Genomic DNA, 17,363 nt, shown 5'->3' with positions numbered 1-17,363 from the left:
ATTTTTTTCCCTTTTCCGGTGGATGCCTTACCTCCCTTGGGCTGGGCCAGCTGGTGGCCCAGCCGGTGGTCGGCCTGCTCCGTCTCTGCCACTTGCCAGCTACGCCTCAGCCAGCGCAGGGGGCGGCACCACTTACGACTGGTTTAGTCCTCAACTTACGACCGGTTGGGGGTCACGGCATTAAAAAGGTTGAGAACCACTGTATTAAACTATCTTTGCTTGAAATATAAAATAATGCATTGATTCTGGTCAGTAGTAGAAGGAAATCGAAACAAATATTTTAACATAGTTGTCACTAAACTATCAAAATGTCAATGTGCAAAATAAAGATTTCACAGTTTAGCTGCGCACCATTGCATAGTTTATTGAGTTCTTGGTTTATAGCTTTGTACACTGTCACAGATGGCTTATATCATTACTGAAGAACTAAAGAAACTTCTTGGATGAGAAGTGAAACATTTTCAAAACAAAAAACAAAACAAGGAAGTCCAGTTGCGCTTTGGAATATGTCATTACTCCACAGTTTAGCAATGTATCAAGTAAATGTTGACTATGCACATGAATTGTCTTCATTTTCTGTGGAAAAAATAAATCAGAAATTATAGACTTTTAAACACTGTAAATAGCTTGCACCAATGTGCATCTTCCTTGGAAACATGATCAAAACTTCTAATGGGCTTCTATAAGCACTCTCCAGAAACTAAGCAAAGTAGAAGTCTAGTAAATACTTGTAAAATTTCAGTCATAGATTAACATAGCTTAAGTATGCCTATGGATAAAAAAATACTTTGCAAAGTGTAGTATCCTCAATTCACAGAGCACCTATAGCCTGTCTCTGTGCTGGTTACACAGATCCAAACAGCATAGGTGCTATAGCAAACTAAAGTCAGACTAATTGCGGTAACATCAAATGTCTTTGCCAAGAATGAAGAACCTGAGGCCCTAATGAGTGTATTACAGTACCAATCATCTCTGACTGTTGTTCGTGGCTGTGAGTGATGGAAGTTGATGGAAGCTGAGAATGCAACAACAAAGTTTTCTGGACTTTGTTATTGTACTAAGAATATTTTAGACTAGTTCTGACTTCAGAATTGCTGATGCTAGCAAGGACCCTGGAAACCATAAATCGGAAGACATTTTATTTCTTCTTGAAACCTCGAGTAATGCCGGATGACATGCCTCTTTGTTCAGGTAAGCATATCTTCCCAGACAATGGAAACCAATCAGAGAAAAATTATACTTAGCAAAGGACCCTCCCATCTCTTGTGTCTGGCCAACAAATTAAGGTTATTTGGCAGCCCTAGAAAGGCTGCTCTTTACAGATGCAAAGGAAAGAGTGAGGGGATGAGTATTCTAAAGCCTTAGTAATAAAAATACCTTGCAGTGACCACCACAACATCTGCTTTTTCCAAAAGCTTGGCTTTAAGCTTGCGGTCTCTGGATAGCTTCCATCCCAAACGCATGTCACATTTCCTCCCAATAAAAGCCAAATATTTACATTAATCTGGGTTCACTTGGAGGCCAGTCTGCTATCATAAGTTGGAAAGACTGCAGAGGAGACAATGGATGGAGAATAAGATGGATGGATTAACAGAGACATCCAGAGCAAGTAAAGGAATCGGTTCTCTGCTTCCGCTGGAATCGATCAACCTGAAGAATCAAAGGTAATGTCAGGTGGAGAATCGGAGCTTTGAGCAAGACAATAGTTGTGTTCCATCTTTGGGAAGACGTGGGTGAAACATTAGAAACTACATAGAGAAGAAAAAAAAATTGAGTTTCCAGATTGGATCTAATTTGTGCCCCGATCACTTTCTTTTTCAGCTTGTGCTTTGTAACAGTGGAAAACAAGGATTATTTTACCCATAAAACATTCATATACCAATGGCATAAATGAAAGGACATCACATTTGATAATGATACATAATAGTTAAGCACAGGGCTGGCAAAGCCATGTTCACATTATGCAACTGACTTCTGAGATCTTCATATGATAAACCATATGAAGAACATTTGCAGGAATTGGGTGTGTCTAGTCTAATAAAAAGAAGGAATTGAGGCAACATGATAGCACTGTTACAATATTTGAAGGGCTGCCACAAAGAAGAGGGGTCAACCTATTTTCCAAAGCACCTGAAGGCAAACAAGAAACAATGGATGGAAACTAATCAAGGAAAGAAACAACCTAGAACTAAGGAGAAATTTCCTGACAGTGGAATGGCTTACCTTCTTGTAGCTGCCTTCAGGAAATATTTCAAAAAAGGAAAAAAAGGAAGGGTTTCTCTAATCAGGGAACGATAAAAGAAACAGGGAGGAAATGATTTGTTTAGACAGTGAAAAAATTCCTATAATTTCTTTTTTTTTTTTTGAGCAAAATAGTGCAAGCAGGACTGTACATTTTTCACCCTAAATATGTTGTTATATACATTCTATTTTGTAAGTTGTATTAAGTAAATTATATTAGCAAGTCTTATTTAGTCTGGTCACTAACCTGTAATAATAAATTTGATATGATTTCAATATTGTTCTTTATAGAAATAGATGCCACACTTATATAGATCAATTATTGTTTCTTATATATTTAAAAAACAAAATCCTCCATGTTGACTTTTGAACTGGTAAAAAACCAGTGTGATTAAAAATTAGGCTATTACTATAGAGCAGTGGGGGTGAACCTATGGCATGGGTGCTAGAGGCGGCACTCGGAGCCCTCTCGGTGGGCACAGGTGCTGTTGCCCCAACCTTGCCTTCTCCCGTGAACCCCTCCTCACCAGCAGCCCCCTTGGAGGAGAATCGCCCCCAAGCATGGCCCACGTGGAGCAGCACAGCCAAGGACATGGCAGCCAGGCAGCGTAGACAAGACTCTACCCTCACACTCCATCATGCACAGTTGATGCTGCGGGGCACGGGCAGAAGGCATGGTCGCCATGGCACTGCTGGGCTGCCTGGGTGATCTGGAGGCAATGAGTGGCCCTGTGGGTAGGAGGGGTGGGGGCAGGGCCAGTTTTTGGGCACTTGGTCTCTAAAAGGTTCGCCATCACTGCTACAGAGTCTGATGGGGTTCAAGACATCCAGTGAGGCCTCCCATTACTTGCCCCAGCTCCTGCAAATCTAGCAGTTCGAAAGCATGCAAATGCAAGTAGATTAATAGGTACCACTTTGGTAGGAAGGCAACAGCATTCCATGCATCTTTGGCATATACTCATGCTGGCCACATGACCACAGAAAGGGTCTTCAAACAATGCTGGCTCCCTCAGTCAAGAAATGGAGATGAGCACTGCCCTCTGAATCAGAAACAACTGGACAGGGGAAATTTTTACCTTTACAGAATCTGACATTTATAATTGCTATTACCACCAGGGCCACTACAACTCATTGGCTTTGTTGGTTTTCCTCTACTTGCTCTAGCTTTTTGCCATTTATGTATAACTTGCAATCATATACTATATTTTCCTTTTTAAACACAACCAACTTGGTCTTTGATACAAATTTTTCAGATCCATATCACCACTGCATCATACAGTTAACCTTCCATTTGTTGCAAATTACCAGGTTCTCAGACAACATCCCAGCATCCCAATATCTCTAACATTACACATTTTCTTTATACATTCATCCATAAATACTTCAAACAGTGATTGTACATCCCTGCTAAATGTGCTAAGTAACCCATTGTGGTTTTGTTTGTTTTGCATGCTTTTTAAAAAATATATATACTACTCTTACTGTCTTCAGCAACAAAACATCAGTTCCATATCCCTGCAAAAAAACCCTCCATAATTCAAGCCTGCATCATATGTTTTCTCTACAAATCAATAAACTTTCTTACGTTTCTCAGTGACCTGCTGCAAAGCAAAACCTGGTCTGTACATCCCCTGCTGACATAAAGCCTCATTGCACTTCCCAAATTTTGTGCATTGTCACCTCACAACCCCTTTTGATCAGAGTTCTGTCAAACATTTTTAGGCACACATAAACTAATCCCAAATTATTTTTCATCTCCTTTGAATAGAGGTAATAAAAGCATTCTTCCAGCCACCAAGCCCAGGTGTAGAATTTACAAACACATTAGACAAGTGTTGCAGCCAGTTCATAAGCATAGCATGTCTACATTTTACTGCAGTCACTCTATCTATACCTACAGCCTTACTTTTTTCAATATTCCCACAGCACTTATAACCTCCTTTACATATATATATTTTTCTTGAATGAGAACATTTACAGCACTGGTTTAAGTTCCGGTTTCCCATATGTCCCCTACAAATCTTTAAAATATTCTTGCAGCATGCATTCCCTCGCTTCGTCCAAAATCATTTCATCTCTTTTATTTTTATTACTGTTACTTACATTACTATCTTCACTTGCTTCTAAAACAGCTGTTTATTTACAATAAAACAGGCTGGCTAAGGAATTCTAGGAGCTGAAATCCACAAATCATCATTTTGCTAAGATTGAGAAACACTGTTTTAGGATAATCCTTGCTCTCCTAGACTATATTCTTTGCAACCATATTTTTTTTCTCCCTATACAGATGACAATATAATTTGCTCATCCTCATTTGGAGAGTAATCATACTTCAATAAGGATTTTTTTTCATAGTCACAGCTTCTAACATTTTCTTATTCCACCAAACATCCTTTTTCACATTTCCCATTAGTGAACCTTCATATACATCTGAGGCATTTTACAACATAATTCTTTTCATCCTTTCCAATGAAGCTTCTACTTGATGTATGTTTATATCTACTTTTGATTTGTTCTTTTGAGAGATTAATCAGTCTTCTAATATTTTCATAAAGGATTACATCTTTACTCTTCCTTCCAATTGCATTTTTATCCAAGATCCACTCTTAACACCACCAAAAGATGTCTATGGAGATTCTCAATCATCCAGGTCACGGTTGTCCCAAAGGTGCTTTTTCAAGAGGCAACTGGACTTTCTTGTTTTTCTTTGAAGAAGCTTCTTGGATGAGAAATGAAACATCTTCAAAGAAAAACAAAGTCCAATTGCCTCTGGAAAAAGCACCTTTGGGGCAACCACCAAAAGATGGTCTATCCCACTTTCATGATCCTTGTTGGCAATTTCCATTTTTTATCATGGTAACATCCCCCCCAAAAAAACTAGAATTTGTTGTTACAGCACCTTCCCCCAGGAATGCTATCCCTCCAGAACTTTGACTAGCCTCCATGCTTGTCTCCTTTGGACGAGCCTTAAGGCTTCAGATTAGGATGAGTGTATGGCTTTTTTTGAAGATCAGATTGTGTTATAAGAATGTGGGCTTTTCCCTCTGGCTTAATCATTCTTGTCACTTAAGATTGGCTTGTTTTCCTGTTTTGGTTCCTTTTATTCTCATTCACTTTCCAGAGTCGTGCTTTATAATAATAATAATAAAGTTGGAAGGGAGCTTGGAGGTCATCTAGTCCAACCCCCTGCTCAGACAGGAAACCCTATACCATTTCAGACAAATCGCTGTTCAGTCTCTTCTTAAAAACTTCCAGTGTTGGAGCATTCACCGCTTCTGGAGGCAGGTTGTTCCACTGGTTAATTGTTCTAACTGTCAGGAAGTTTCTCCTTAGTTCTAGGTTGCTTCTCTCCTTGAATAGTTTCCATCCGTTGCTTCTTGTCCTGCCTTCAGGCGCCTTGGAAAATAGCTTGACTCTCTCTTCTTTGTGGCAGTCCCTGAGATATTAATTAATTCTTGCATACTGCCAGGAGGCATATAGAGGTGGGTAGCCACTTATTAATTTATTAATTTTAAAATAAATAAACCTTTTGCCGTGTATGACGATAAACAGGTATATGCCTAAACCACAGATTTAAAACAGATTTTTAGTAAGCAAATACTCATCAAGCAATCAGTGTTTTTGTTTATTCTCGGGTCTTTGAATGTCTGCACCATTTTTCTGTACTCTCTCATCTCATACTCCTCCGTCCGTTCATGTCACCCAATTGAATATATATTTTTCCCCTGGATCTTATCTCTCCCTGTATTCTAAGTTTCCATAAGTCATGATCACCAAACCACCCTAGGAGCCAGAGTTTGACCTCCATTCCCCTTTGTGGCTTTGGTCAATCAAGGCTTTCACATAATTCCTTTTAGTGGGATAAACTAAATATAAATTAGGTTATTAACCTTAGTCATATCCTTGCCACGTGCAGATTCCCTGCAACAGTAAATCCGGTACTTAGTCATTTGGGGCAGAATATGTCCAGTATATTACAAGCACAAAAAGGACACTGGGTGAGCATATTTCCTTTTCTAATCACTTTTGGAAAGGAAAGAATCAATAGTAATAGATGCTTTGAGTGCAGTCCCGAAAAATCTAGAGCACCACTTGAACACTTTAGGCATTGACAAAATCACAATCAGTCAGTGCAAAAGGCAGCTTTACTTGGAACAGCTTAAATCCCACAACAATACCTTTAACACCACCAAACACCATCTGCCTATTCCAGATCCTTGAGAAGGACTCAATAGGTGGATAAAAAGCCAAATCTAATCTAAGCATCTGGCTAACTATGCCACAAACCATAATAATAATAAATGTTGGATTAAGACTAATATATCTGGGGAGATTTCTGCAAGGCCAATTCAAAAATCAAAATCAAGAAATACACAGACTGCCTTGAGGGTAGGGAGTAGGCAGACTATAAATAACCATTAAAGAAAAGAAATGTCAGATAATGTGCATATGAAGAATGAGACTTTAGGCAAGTATTCATTATATAATTTTTATTTTTCTCCTGATATATCTTTTTAGGCTAAATGTGAGGTGCAGTTGGAAACTCTGATTGCCCTGTTCTTTAATATACAGTACAGGTAGTTTACAACTTGCAAAAGTTCATTTAGTAACCGTTCAAAGTTACAATGGCACCGACCATTTTTCACAGTTACAACCTTTGCAGCATCCCCCATGGTCACTTGATCAAAATTCAGATGTTTGGCAACTGGTTCATACTTATGACCACTGTAGTGTCCCAAAGTCATGTGATCACTTTTTGTGGCCTTCTGACAAGCAAAGTCAATGGGAAAGCCAGATTCATTTAACAACCAAGTTACTCACTTATCAACCGCAATGGTTCACTTAACAACTAAGGCAAAAAAGGTCGCAAAAAGAGGCTAAACTCACTTAACAAATGTCTCACTCAACAATAGAAATTTTGGGCTCGATTGTGGTCATAAGTCGAGGACAACTTGTATGTTAAGTTAAAGCATGTTACTTCAGTCAGAAAAGAGTTTGACTATCTACATCTATTGAATGTCTGGGGAAGGAGATTGTAACTATTTCTCCTGAGATGGTAATATATTTTAGAGTTATCCAATAATCACATTGCATCAGACACAAAACTGGAATAAATCTAGTGACCTTAATGTGACCAAGAGCCCTGATACTGTGCATGTGTTCACCCTAATATAAGACTGATTATAATTGGTATAAGACTGACTTGGCTTTCGGTTGCTTTTTTCCCCACACAACTGTTTTGCTATTTAGATCAGTGGTTCTCAGCCTTTTTAATGCCGCGACTCCCAACCGGTCGTAAGTCGAGGACTACTCTACCGGTCGTAAGTCAAGGACTATTCAACTGGTGCAGCACCGTTTGCAGAATGGGACTTTTGGCGGGCTCAGTAGGGCAGAGACAGCCTGGACAATTCCTATTGGCTTTTGAAAGCCAATAGAATTAGAGTCTATTCAAGAGAGTCTATTCTATTGGCTTTCAAAAGCCAATAGAATAAAAGGGAGTAGCATAGCTAAGGAAAAGAGGAAAAAATGGTGGACTGCGTTGTTTGGCGACCCCTGTGAAATGGTCATTCGACACCAAATGGGGTCCTGACCCACAGGTTGAGAACCACTGATCTAGATTAATTAGTTTTCAGTTTCCTTGTATCAGTTTAGTGGATGAATCAAGTCAGCAAGTATATTGAACCCAAGTGGGACTTCTGAAAATTTGGCTGGCCAAGCATTCATGGGAATAACTTTCCTTGGCTTGACCTCTTTCAGGTCTCATGGAATCGCAGCTCTCAATATTTTCATGCCCTGGTAGCTAGGAATTCTGGGAGCTGTGGTCTAAATATATTCGGAGGATGCCTGATCGAGGAAGGCTGCATTAAAGACCCTTATATTTTCACAGCTGCTCTCCTATATATTAGCTGTTTCTTTCCAAAATCACACTTGTAGAACAATTACTGCAGTTATAGAGGAAGAAGCCATTTTGACCATTGAGTCCAATCTATTGCTCAATGTCATAGCCAAATTCAGGCATTCCAGTCTCATGGCTGCCTGGCCTCTACTTGAATATAATCAAATGAACATTTAGGAAGCCCACCACTCTGTGCATAACTGACTCCACCATCAACCAAGAACACTCTTCTTACTGTCAGCGTTTTGTTTCCAAATACTTAATTAGAATCTGCCTTCCTGGAACTTTGATTTATTATTCTATGTCCCATCCTCCTCAAAAAGAAAACAAGTCTTGACCTTTTTATATGCTATCACATCTCCTCAGTGACTCATCTTTTTATAGGCTAAGCACACCCAGATTTTTGGTCGCTCTTCAATGCCAAACTCCTGATTGTCCTCACAGCTCATCTTTGCATCCTCTGATCCTTCTTAAAATAGATGCCCAGAATTAAACACAGTATTTGAAGGTGGGATCTGGCCAAACCAGAGTAAAATGGAACAATTACTTCTGCTAAGGCAGTCTAACACTGGCATGTGAAGCAAATTTCTTCTGTTTTAAAGCTATTGTAGTTGGGATGGCCGTAAGTGGCAGGCCCAAAGCCATTGTTATGTTACTATAATTGTGAACTAAGGTGGGCCTTCTCTGCATTTGGGAGGTATTATATAACACACACACACACACATACACACAGAGGAAATACAGAGTTGTGTTTTATATTCCTCTAGAAATACACTTTTCACGGATCAGTGCAACTGAACTGATCATGATAGGAAGGGGAATTTCTGCCTGGAAGGGAACTCAGCATGACTCATTGCCTCATGAGCGTTTGGAGACAAATATCTTTTCAATAAAGAATATATGCTCTTGAAATGCAGCCAATCCTGTTTATAGCTAGTGCGTGCCAAATTCCACATACATCCTCTGTTAACCCTCTGAAGTCATTGCTTGATTTCTGCATGGGGCTTCTGTCCCCAAATAAATCAATGATTGCACTAACTTGTATGTACATCTAGATACTGACTTTGAGGTTGCTACTCCTTAGTATAGCTTGACATCCTCGCCTCAGTCATAACAATGGAAATGAGAAACTGCTTTGCCTCTTTTGTTGGGCAGGGCCTCATCTGAGCTTATGGTATTCTCACAGGGGACAAAATAGAACTGCTTAATAAACAACAAATAGGTTGTGAGCCAAAAAGGAATATTTTTTTCTAACACAAGGAAGTTAGCAACAATACATTTGTCCTAACAGGCTAATCTCTAGGGCAAATGGTTCATTTTATTGCCTGAGATGAAAGACAAGATGGCACTCTCTGATTTCACATCTAGATAGATGAATCTTTAATTCAGCCCTGGTAGGCTACTTTACAAGCTACAGAGCAAGCCATGTGATACACCCACAGCTTTAGTCTCTAATTTCTTGGGACCACTCTGTCTTCAAACATCTGCTATTGAAGGCAGCTGCTTTCCTCCTTGTAATGGTAGGGTTAGGTCTGATCATTTTACAACTGATGTGTAACGCAGTGCTGATGACGTAGCCCAAATACACACAGTATTACAAGTATCTCAGGGACACTGTCTTCTATTCATTATTATGGCTGCTCATTTCATGGAAAGTAACTCTGGATGATATGCAACAACCCAGTAAAAACAGTAACAGTTCAATGACACAGTTCAATGACACATTTGTCTTCTTGTGTCTGTGACCCTAAACATTTCCCTTCCAACTCTCTCATCTGTCCTTGTTGTCTTGCCACACTGATCATTGCTCACATATCCACAATTATGCTTTCATTTTATTTTATTTCACCTTTTGCAGTTTTGTATATTATTCTTTTGTTTTTTAGAAATAAGCTGCCCTGAAAGTTCAGTTTGAACAGAAAGATAGGCGGTGACTGAAGTAAAGAAGTAAACATATAGAAAGCAGAGCAGGACCAGTTAAGCATTAAATAAAAAACAAAGTCTGAAAAACAAACATAACTAGAGAAATGTAGCCTGGCGTTAGTGCTCCCGGACGTTGCAAATTACAAAAGAGGAGCTGTGAAAAATCCAGAATGTTGGGCATACTTGGAAGTGATATAGAGCACCTATTTTTCACTACATCATGTAAAAGGAAAATGTACTTTTTATGTGTTTGTTTATTTCAATGGTTAGATCTTTTGTTCAGGAGCTGAAGGAGACATACAATTTTTCTCCTCCATTTTTTCCCTTGCAATCATGACACTGTGAGAAACAGTAACAGGTTCATAATTATTCAGTGGGTTTCCATGGATGAGGATAGACTAGAATTTGGGTGCCCCAATGCCAATCCAAGGCCTTAACCATCATGCACTTAGGAAACAGACTTCCTGTTCCCTCCTACCATTTCTCCAAAATATTTTTCAGATGCTGCTCCAATATGACAAGAATTTATCATTCTCTCTGCTAACACTAGGGGCCTCATGTTTTATTAAAGAGCAAACAGGGAACATCACATGCTCAAATTAGGAACAAGAGAAACTGAAAACCAACCTTCCCTAAACAAGTTATTTTTGAGCTAAAATGTCAGTGTATGAACTCCCTTGACTTCCAAAGAGAGCATCAATGCAGTTTTCTTGGGACTATTACAGAAGTGGTTTCCCAGTACATTTTTCCAGGATGATTATTTAGCTTCCCAATCTAGCCAATACCACTTCAGTGGTTAGAGAACACCCCAACCCCCAGTATTAACTAGATATACCTCTGCTGAACTTTGAGATCAACAAACAATAAATAAATAAATAAACAATCTTAATCTGACCCCTTTCAGTCTGGTTTCAGATCAGGTTATGGGACAGAAAAGGCATTGATTGCGTTTGTGGGTTGATCTCTGGCAACCAGTTAAAAGTTTGCTTCTGGGACCAATTCAAGGTGTTCGTTGGGTCTATCTAGAATAGGATAGCTGAGGAGCCCTCTCTCCCCACCCCATCCCACCAGCAGAAGAGGCCTGCTACGGATCCCATCTGGTAAGGAATCAAAGCAGGCAAGACCAAGGTGAAGAGCCTTTTCTGCTGTGGCCCCATCCCTGTGGAACATTCTACCATTGGTGGTGAGAACTGCCCCCTCCTTTTTCACCTTCTGGAAGGCCTGGGGCCCCAAGGGGGATGCTTATTGCTAGAATTGGCTGAGACCTCACCCCTGTCCCATCCATCTCTTACCTCTCTTAGTTTGCTTTTAGTAGTTTTAAATAATATTTTAATCTGTGTCATTTTAATCTTTTACTCTTTTACTTCTTTTTTACTTGTTTTATAATTTGTAAGCCTCCTTGTAGGGGAGATGGCTTGCTAATCAAACAAACAAACAATCTTCTAATTTGGGGCAGCAATAATCCAGTCAACTGGATTGGAGCAAAAGCTTGGTTTTCATATTTCCTTGCTACAATCTAGGGGCCATTTGGATTTTTGCAATCCAGATGAGGAAGTCCTACAAGTAAATATAGAAAGAGATGATGAGACTTTTCTATTCAAAGAAGCATTTGCTTTCTGTTACCAGATCCTTTCACCTGAAGACTGCATACATTACTGTTGTTGTTGTTAATTGCGAAGTCGTGTCCGACCCATCGCGACCCCATGGACAACATTCCTCCAGGTCTTCCTGTCCTCTACCATCTTCTGGAGTCCATTTAAATTCACACCTACTGCTTCAGTGACTCCATCCAGCCATCTCATTCTCTGTCGTCCCCTTCTTCTATTGCCCTCAATCTTTCCCAGCATTAGGCTCTTCTCCAGTGAATCCTTCCTTCTCATTAGGTGGCCAAAGTACTTGAGTTTCAACTTCAGGATCTGGCCTTCTAAAGAGCAGTCGGGGTTGATCTCTTCTAGGACCGACCGGTTTGAACGCCTTGCAGTCCAAGGGACTCGCAGGAGTCTTCTCCAGCACCACAGTTCAAAGGCCTCAATTCTTTTGCGCTCAGCCTTTCTTATGGTCCAACTTTCACAGCCATACATTGCAACTGGGAAAATCATGGCCTGGACTATGCGCACTTTTGTTGGCAGGGTGATGTCTCTGCTTTTTAGTATGCTGTCTAGATTTGCCATAGCTTTCCTCCCCAGGAGCAAGCGTCTTTTAATTTCTTGGCTGCAGTCTCCATCTGAGGTGATCTTGGAGCCCAGAAAAATAAAATCTGTCACTACCTCCATTTCTTCCCCATCTATTTGCCAGGAATTGAGAGGGCCGGATGCCATGATTTTGGTTTTCTTAATGTTGAGTTTCAAGCCAACTTTTGCACTCTCCTTCTTCACCCGCATCAAGAGGCTCTTTAGTTCCTCTTCACTTTCTGCCATTAGAGTGGTATCATCTGCATATCTTAGGTTGTTGATATTTCTCCCGGCAATCTTAATTCCAACTTTTGATTCATCTAGCCCTGCCTTTCTCATGATGTGCTCTGCATATAAGTTAAATAGGCAGGGCGACAGTATACAGCCTTGCCGGACTCCTTTTCCAATTTTGAACCAATCAGTGGTTCCGTGTTCCGGTTCTCACTGTTGCTTCTTGACCCGCATATAGGTTTCTCAAGAGACAAATAAGATGGTCTGGTACTCCCATCTCTTTAAGAACTTGCCACAATTTGTTGTGATCCACACAATCAAAGGCTTTTGCATAGTCAATGAAGCAGAAGTAGATGTTTTTCTGGAACTCCCTAGCTTTCTCCATGATCCAGCGTATGTTGGCAATTTGATCTCTAGTTCCTCTGCCTCTTCGAAATCCTGCCTGTACTTCTGGTAGTTCTCGATCCACATACTGCTGGAGTCTAGCTTGTAGGATTTTAAGCATAACTTTACTAGCATGTGAAATGAGTGCAATGGTGCGATAGTTTGAACATTCTTTGGCATTGCCTTTCTTTGGAATTGGAATGTAAACTGACCTTTTCCAATCCTGTGGCCACTGTTGAGTTTTCCAAATTTGCTGGCAAATTGAGTGTAGCACTTTTACTGCATCGTCTTTTAAGATTTTGAATAGCTCAGCTGGAATACTGTCACCTCCACTAGCTTTGTTGTTGCTCAGATTTTCTAAGGCCCATTTCACTTCACATTCTAGGATGTCTGGTTCGAGGTCAGTGACCATCTCATTGTGGTTATCTGGGATGTTAAGCTCATTCTTGTATAGTTCTTCTGTGTAGTTTTGCCATCTCTTCTTAATCTCTTCTGCCTCTGTTAGGTCTCTGCCATTTTGGTCCTTTATCATGCCCATCTTTGCATGAAACGTTCCCTTCATATCTCCAATTTTCTTGAAGAGATCTCTGGTCCTCCCTATTCTGTTGTTTTCTTCTATTTCTTTGCACTGTTCATTTAAGAAGGCATTCTTATCTCTTCTAGCTACTCTCTGGAATTCTGCATTCAATTGGGTGTATCTTTCTCTTTCTCCTTTGCCTTTCGCTTCCCTTCTTTCCTCAGCTATTTGCAAAGCTTCCTCAGACAGCCATTTTGCTTTCTTGCATTTCTTTTTCTTTGGGATGGTTTTAGTTGCTACCTCTTGTACAATGTTGCGAACTTCCATCCATAGTTCTTCAGGCACTCTGTCTATCAGATCCAGTTCCTTAAATCTATTTGTCACCTCTACTGTATATTCATCAGGAATATGATTTAGTTCATACCTGAGTGGCCTAGTGCTTTTCCCTACTTTTTTCAATTTAAGCCTAAATTTTGCAACGAGAAGCTCATGATCTGAGCCACAGTCAGCTCCTGGTCTTGTTTTTACTGACTGTATAGAGCTTCTCCATCTTTGGCTGCAGAGCACATAGTCAATCTGATTTCTATGTTGACCGTCTGGTGATGTCCATGTGTAGAGCCGTCTCTTGGGTTGTTGGAAAAGAGTGTTTGTTATGACCATCGTATTCTCTTGACAAAATTCTATTAGCCTGTGCCCTGCTTCATTTTGTACTCCAAGGCCAAACTTGCCTGTTATTCCGGTTATCTTTTGGCTTCCTACCTTAGCATTCCAATCCCCCATGATGATAAGGACATCATTTTTTGGTGTTAATTCTATAAGGTGCTGTAGGGCTTCATAGAACCGGTCAATTTCATCCTCTTCAGCACCAGTGGTTGGGGCATAGATTTGGACTATTGTGATATTGAATGGTTTGCCTTGGATTCGAATTGAGATCATTCTGTCATTTTGGGGATTGTATCCCAGTATTGCTTTTCCTATTCTTTTATTGACTATGAAGGCTACTCCATTTCTTCTGAGGGATTCTTGCCCACAGTAGTATACCTGATGGTCATCTGAGTTAAATTCACCCATTCCTGTCCATTTTAGTTCGCTGATTCCTAAGATGTCGATGTTCAGTCTTGTCATCTCTTTTTTGACTACGTCTAGCTTGCCTTGATTCATGGATCTTACATTCCAGGTTCCTATGGAGAAAAAATCTTTACAGCATCGGACTTTCCTTTCACCACCAGATATATCCACAGCTGAGCGTCCTTTCGGCTTTGGCCCAGTCGCTTCATTCTTTCTGGCGCTACTAGTACTAGCCCTCTGCTCTTCCCCAGTAGCATATTGGACACCTTCCGACCTGAGGGGCTCATCTTCCAGCGTCATATCTTTTTTCCTTTTAGTACTGTCCATGGGGTTTTCATGGCAAAGATACTGGAGTGGTTTGCCATTTCCTTCTCCAGTGGATCACATTTTGTCAGAACTCTCTGCTATAACCTGTCCGTCTTGGGTGGCCCTGCACGGCATAGCTTATAGCTTCATTGAGTTACGCAAGCCCCTTCACCACGACAAGGCAGTAATCCATAAAGGGGGCATACATTACTATACCTCGTTAATGGTTTGTTTCACCTGGAAATTCCTTTGCTATATCCATATCTTCTGTCATGGCCTGGGGGGGGCGGGCATGGTATAGTTGGAAGTTGTAATCCAGGACATCTGGAGACTACCAGGTTGAAGAAGTTGGTTCTAACTTTATGGTAGCATTGTTTATTAGTGTTGATGTATATATATTAGCCCTAAAAGTCACATGTCTTTCTGTTTTTGGAGATAGAGCTTCTGTGTTAGAATTAAATTCCAGCTAATGACCTCTAACAACTTTCACTAAAACAGTGGAACAATATAGGGTGAAAAGTTAACTTCCTTCAAATCGAGATTATTTCTAATGATTTAATGGACACATTCATGTGGTTGTCTTGGGAACAATATGGAAGTCTAAAAGTGCATCTGGCTTTGGAGAAATTACATTAACAAGAAACTTATATTAAGTAATTGCCTATGTTGTAAGGTTCATTTCTGCAGCTCTTGTGTGTAGAATAACAGGTGAAGTGTTGAACAATCAATAGGCAGAGAGGAATTATGGAGATCAAATGCACAAACACACAATACCATTTGGCTTTGCTTATATGACACATTTAACTGAGACTCTAGTGGGGGTTATTGTGTTGTGGCAGTAGATTGACCTATCCAACTAAACCAAACTAAATGAGTTATGTTTAGCCTAAACAAATCCATTCTTGCATTGAATTAAACAACCTCCAACAATTGGCCATATCATGAGAACTGCTGAATATAGGATTAATTAACCCTGACTTCCTCTAACTCAAGCTGAAGTTGTTGAGGTTCCATGGAAGTAAATTTTTGCTAGGCATACATTGTTTCAGCATCTCTTCCATGCAATCACATGCAACAGGGAGTGGAAAGTAAGCAAAACCTATGGGAAGTAAGATCGCCTCCCTAGACCTGTCTAGGATAATGATGTCTTTGAGCCACTCAGAAGTTGAAGTTGGGCAGGATCAGAACTGAATGAATAAACAAACAAGCAAACAAAGAAACAAAAATCATTCTAGCTTAGAGGATAAATGAGGAGTCGGGCAGACAGCTTTCCAGATCCTTTGTGATGACTGAGAAATGGACAGCCATTTGTCCGAAATGGTAGGGCTTTTGATCTCATAGAACGCCCAGAACGGAGTTCTGGCACCTTTTTTGGATGGAACCTTGTAGAGTAGGCAAGGCGGATTGTATGACATGTGTGAGTTCTGGCACCTTTTTTTTTTTTTTTAGAAAAAAATCACTGCGAAATGGTATAGGGTTACCTGCCTGAACAGGGGGTTGGACTTGATGACCTCCAAGTCCCTTCCAACTTTTTGATGATGATGATGTCTGTAAAAACAGGCCAGAGCATTCCCATTTGTGTGCTGCCTGTGCATAAAAGTTTCTGTGGTGCCTGGGAAATGGCTAGTTGCTTGTGTAGTACATAACTACCAGAAAATTCAGATTTAATACAAAAGTCTGGATCAGATTCAGTGGAAATTAGAAAAACCCTCTTTGCTGCCATCAAGTGATCATGCTGGTTTTTGCAGTCCAGATTTGCTAGCAGTAGGCAGAAAAGGGGCCTTAATATTGTATGCATGACTGGATAACCTGAAGCGTATTGTTACGTTCTCAGTTTTGAAAAATATTATTTATGAGGTCCATTTAATTTTCTATTCTTGTGCAATAGTTATCTGCAATCAATATACAATGTATATTTCCATAGAGTCAAAGAATTCCATAATTTTCCATTCAAGGCAACATATGTATGTTTTAGGCAACCAGTATCTATATGGCAACTGGCATTTAATTCAGAAGTAGTCCATGATATTAAAGAGGAACCAGATGTTTCATCCTAAGGCTGTTTGTTCTTACTCAAATCACACCCAAGTTCCTTTTTCCACAACTGTATGACCATAAGACAGCATGAGTTCTTTAAAAAGTATAGATTCTCTTCCTCTTTGGGGGGGGGGAACTAATATACATGAAACCAGTGTGGGAAGTCAGCCGCCCCCCGAAGGAAAGAAATATTTTTGGAAATATTAAAAGGCAGAATATTATATCTCCCCAAAGGATCTTAAAGGCAGAAACCAATATACACCCCCAAGTCTCTCTGCCCCAAACAGAAACCAGGTCTGCAGAAATGCAGATGTGATAACCTTGTCAGAAAGATTGGAGTCAGGAAGCTTGGATTAGAACAGTGGTTCTCAACCTTTTTAATGCCGCGACCCCCAACCAGTTGTAAGTCGAGGACTACTCAACCGGTCGTAAGTCGAGGACTACTCAACTGGTGCAGCACCGTTTGCAGAATGGGACTTTTGGCGGGCTCAGCAGGGCAGAGACAGCCTGGACAATTCCTATTGGCTTTTGAAAGCCAATAGAATTAGACTCTATTCAAGAGAGTCTATTCTATTGGCTTTCAAAAGCC

General features: G+C 40.2%; 1 long non-coding RNA gene across 2 annotated transcripts in view; it reads right to left on the bottom strand.

The window, feature by feature from the left end:
* Positions 1-357: 357 nt before the first annotated feature.
* Positions 358-17,363, bottom strand: part of LOC120299321 — a 35,989-nt gene continuing 18,983 nt past the window's right edge. For both annotated transcript variants that reach the window (XR_005554385.1, XR_005554386.1), the window contains 2 exons: positions 1,378-1,548; positions 358-576 (listed from right to left, as the gene is read on the bottom strand). This is a non-coding gene — a long non-coding RNA (uncharacterized LOC120299321). The remainder of the gene's footprint in view (positions 577-1,377; positions 1,549-17,363) is intronic.

The sequence above is a fragment of the Crotalus tigris genome, unplaced genomic scaffold (genome assembly GCF_016545835.1).
Source record: "Crotalus tigris isolate CLP2741 ecotype Arizona unplaced genomic scaffold, ASM1654583v1 scf7180000024291.2576520, whole genome shotgun sequence".
NCBI lineage: Eukaryota > Metazoa > Chordata > Lepidosauria > Squamata > Viperidae > Crotalus > Crotalus tigris.
Note: the sequence above shows the minus strand (reverse complement) of the source record. Positions and strands in the feature narration are given on the sequence as shown.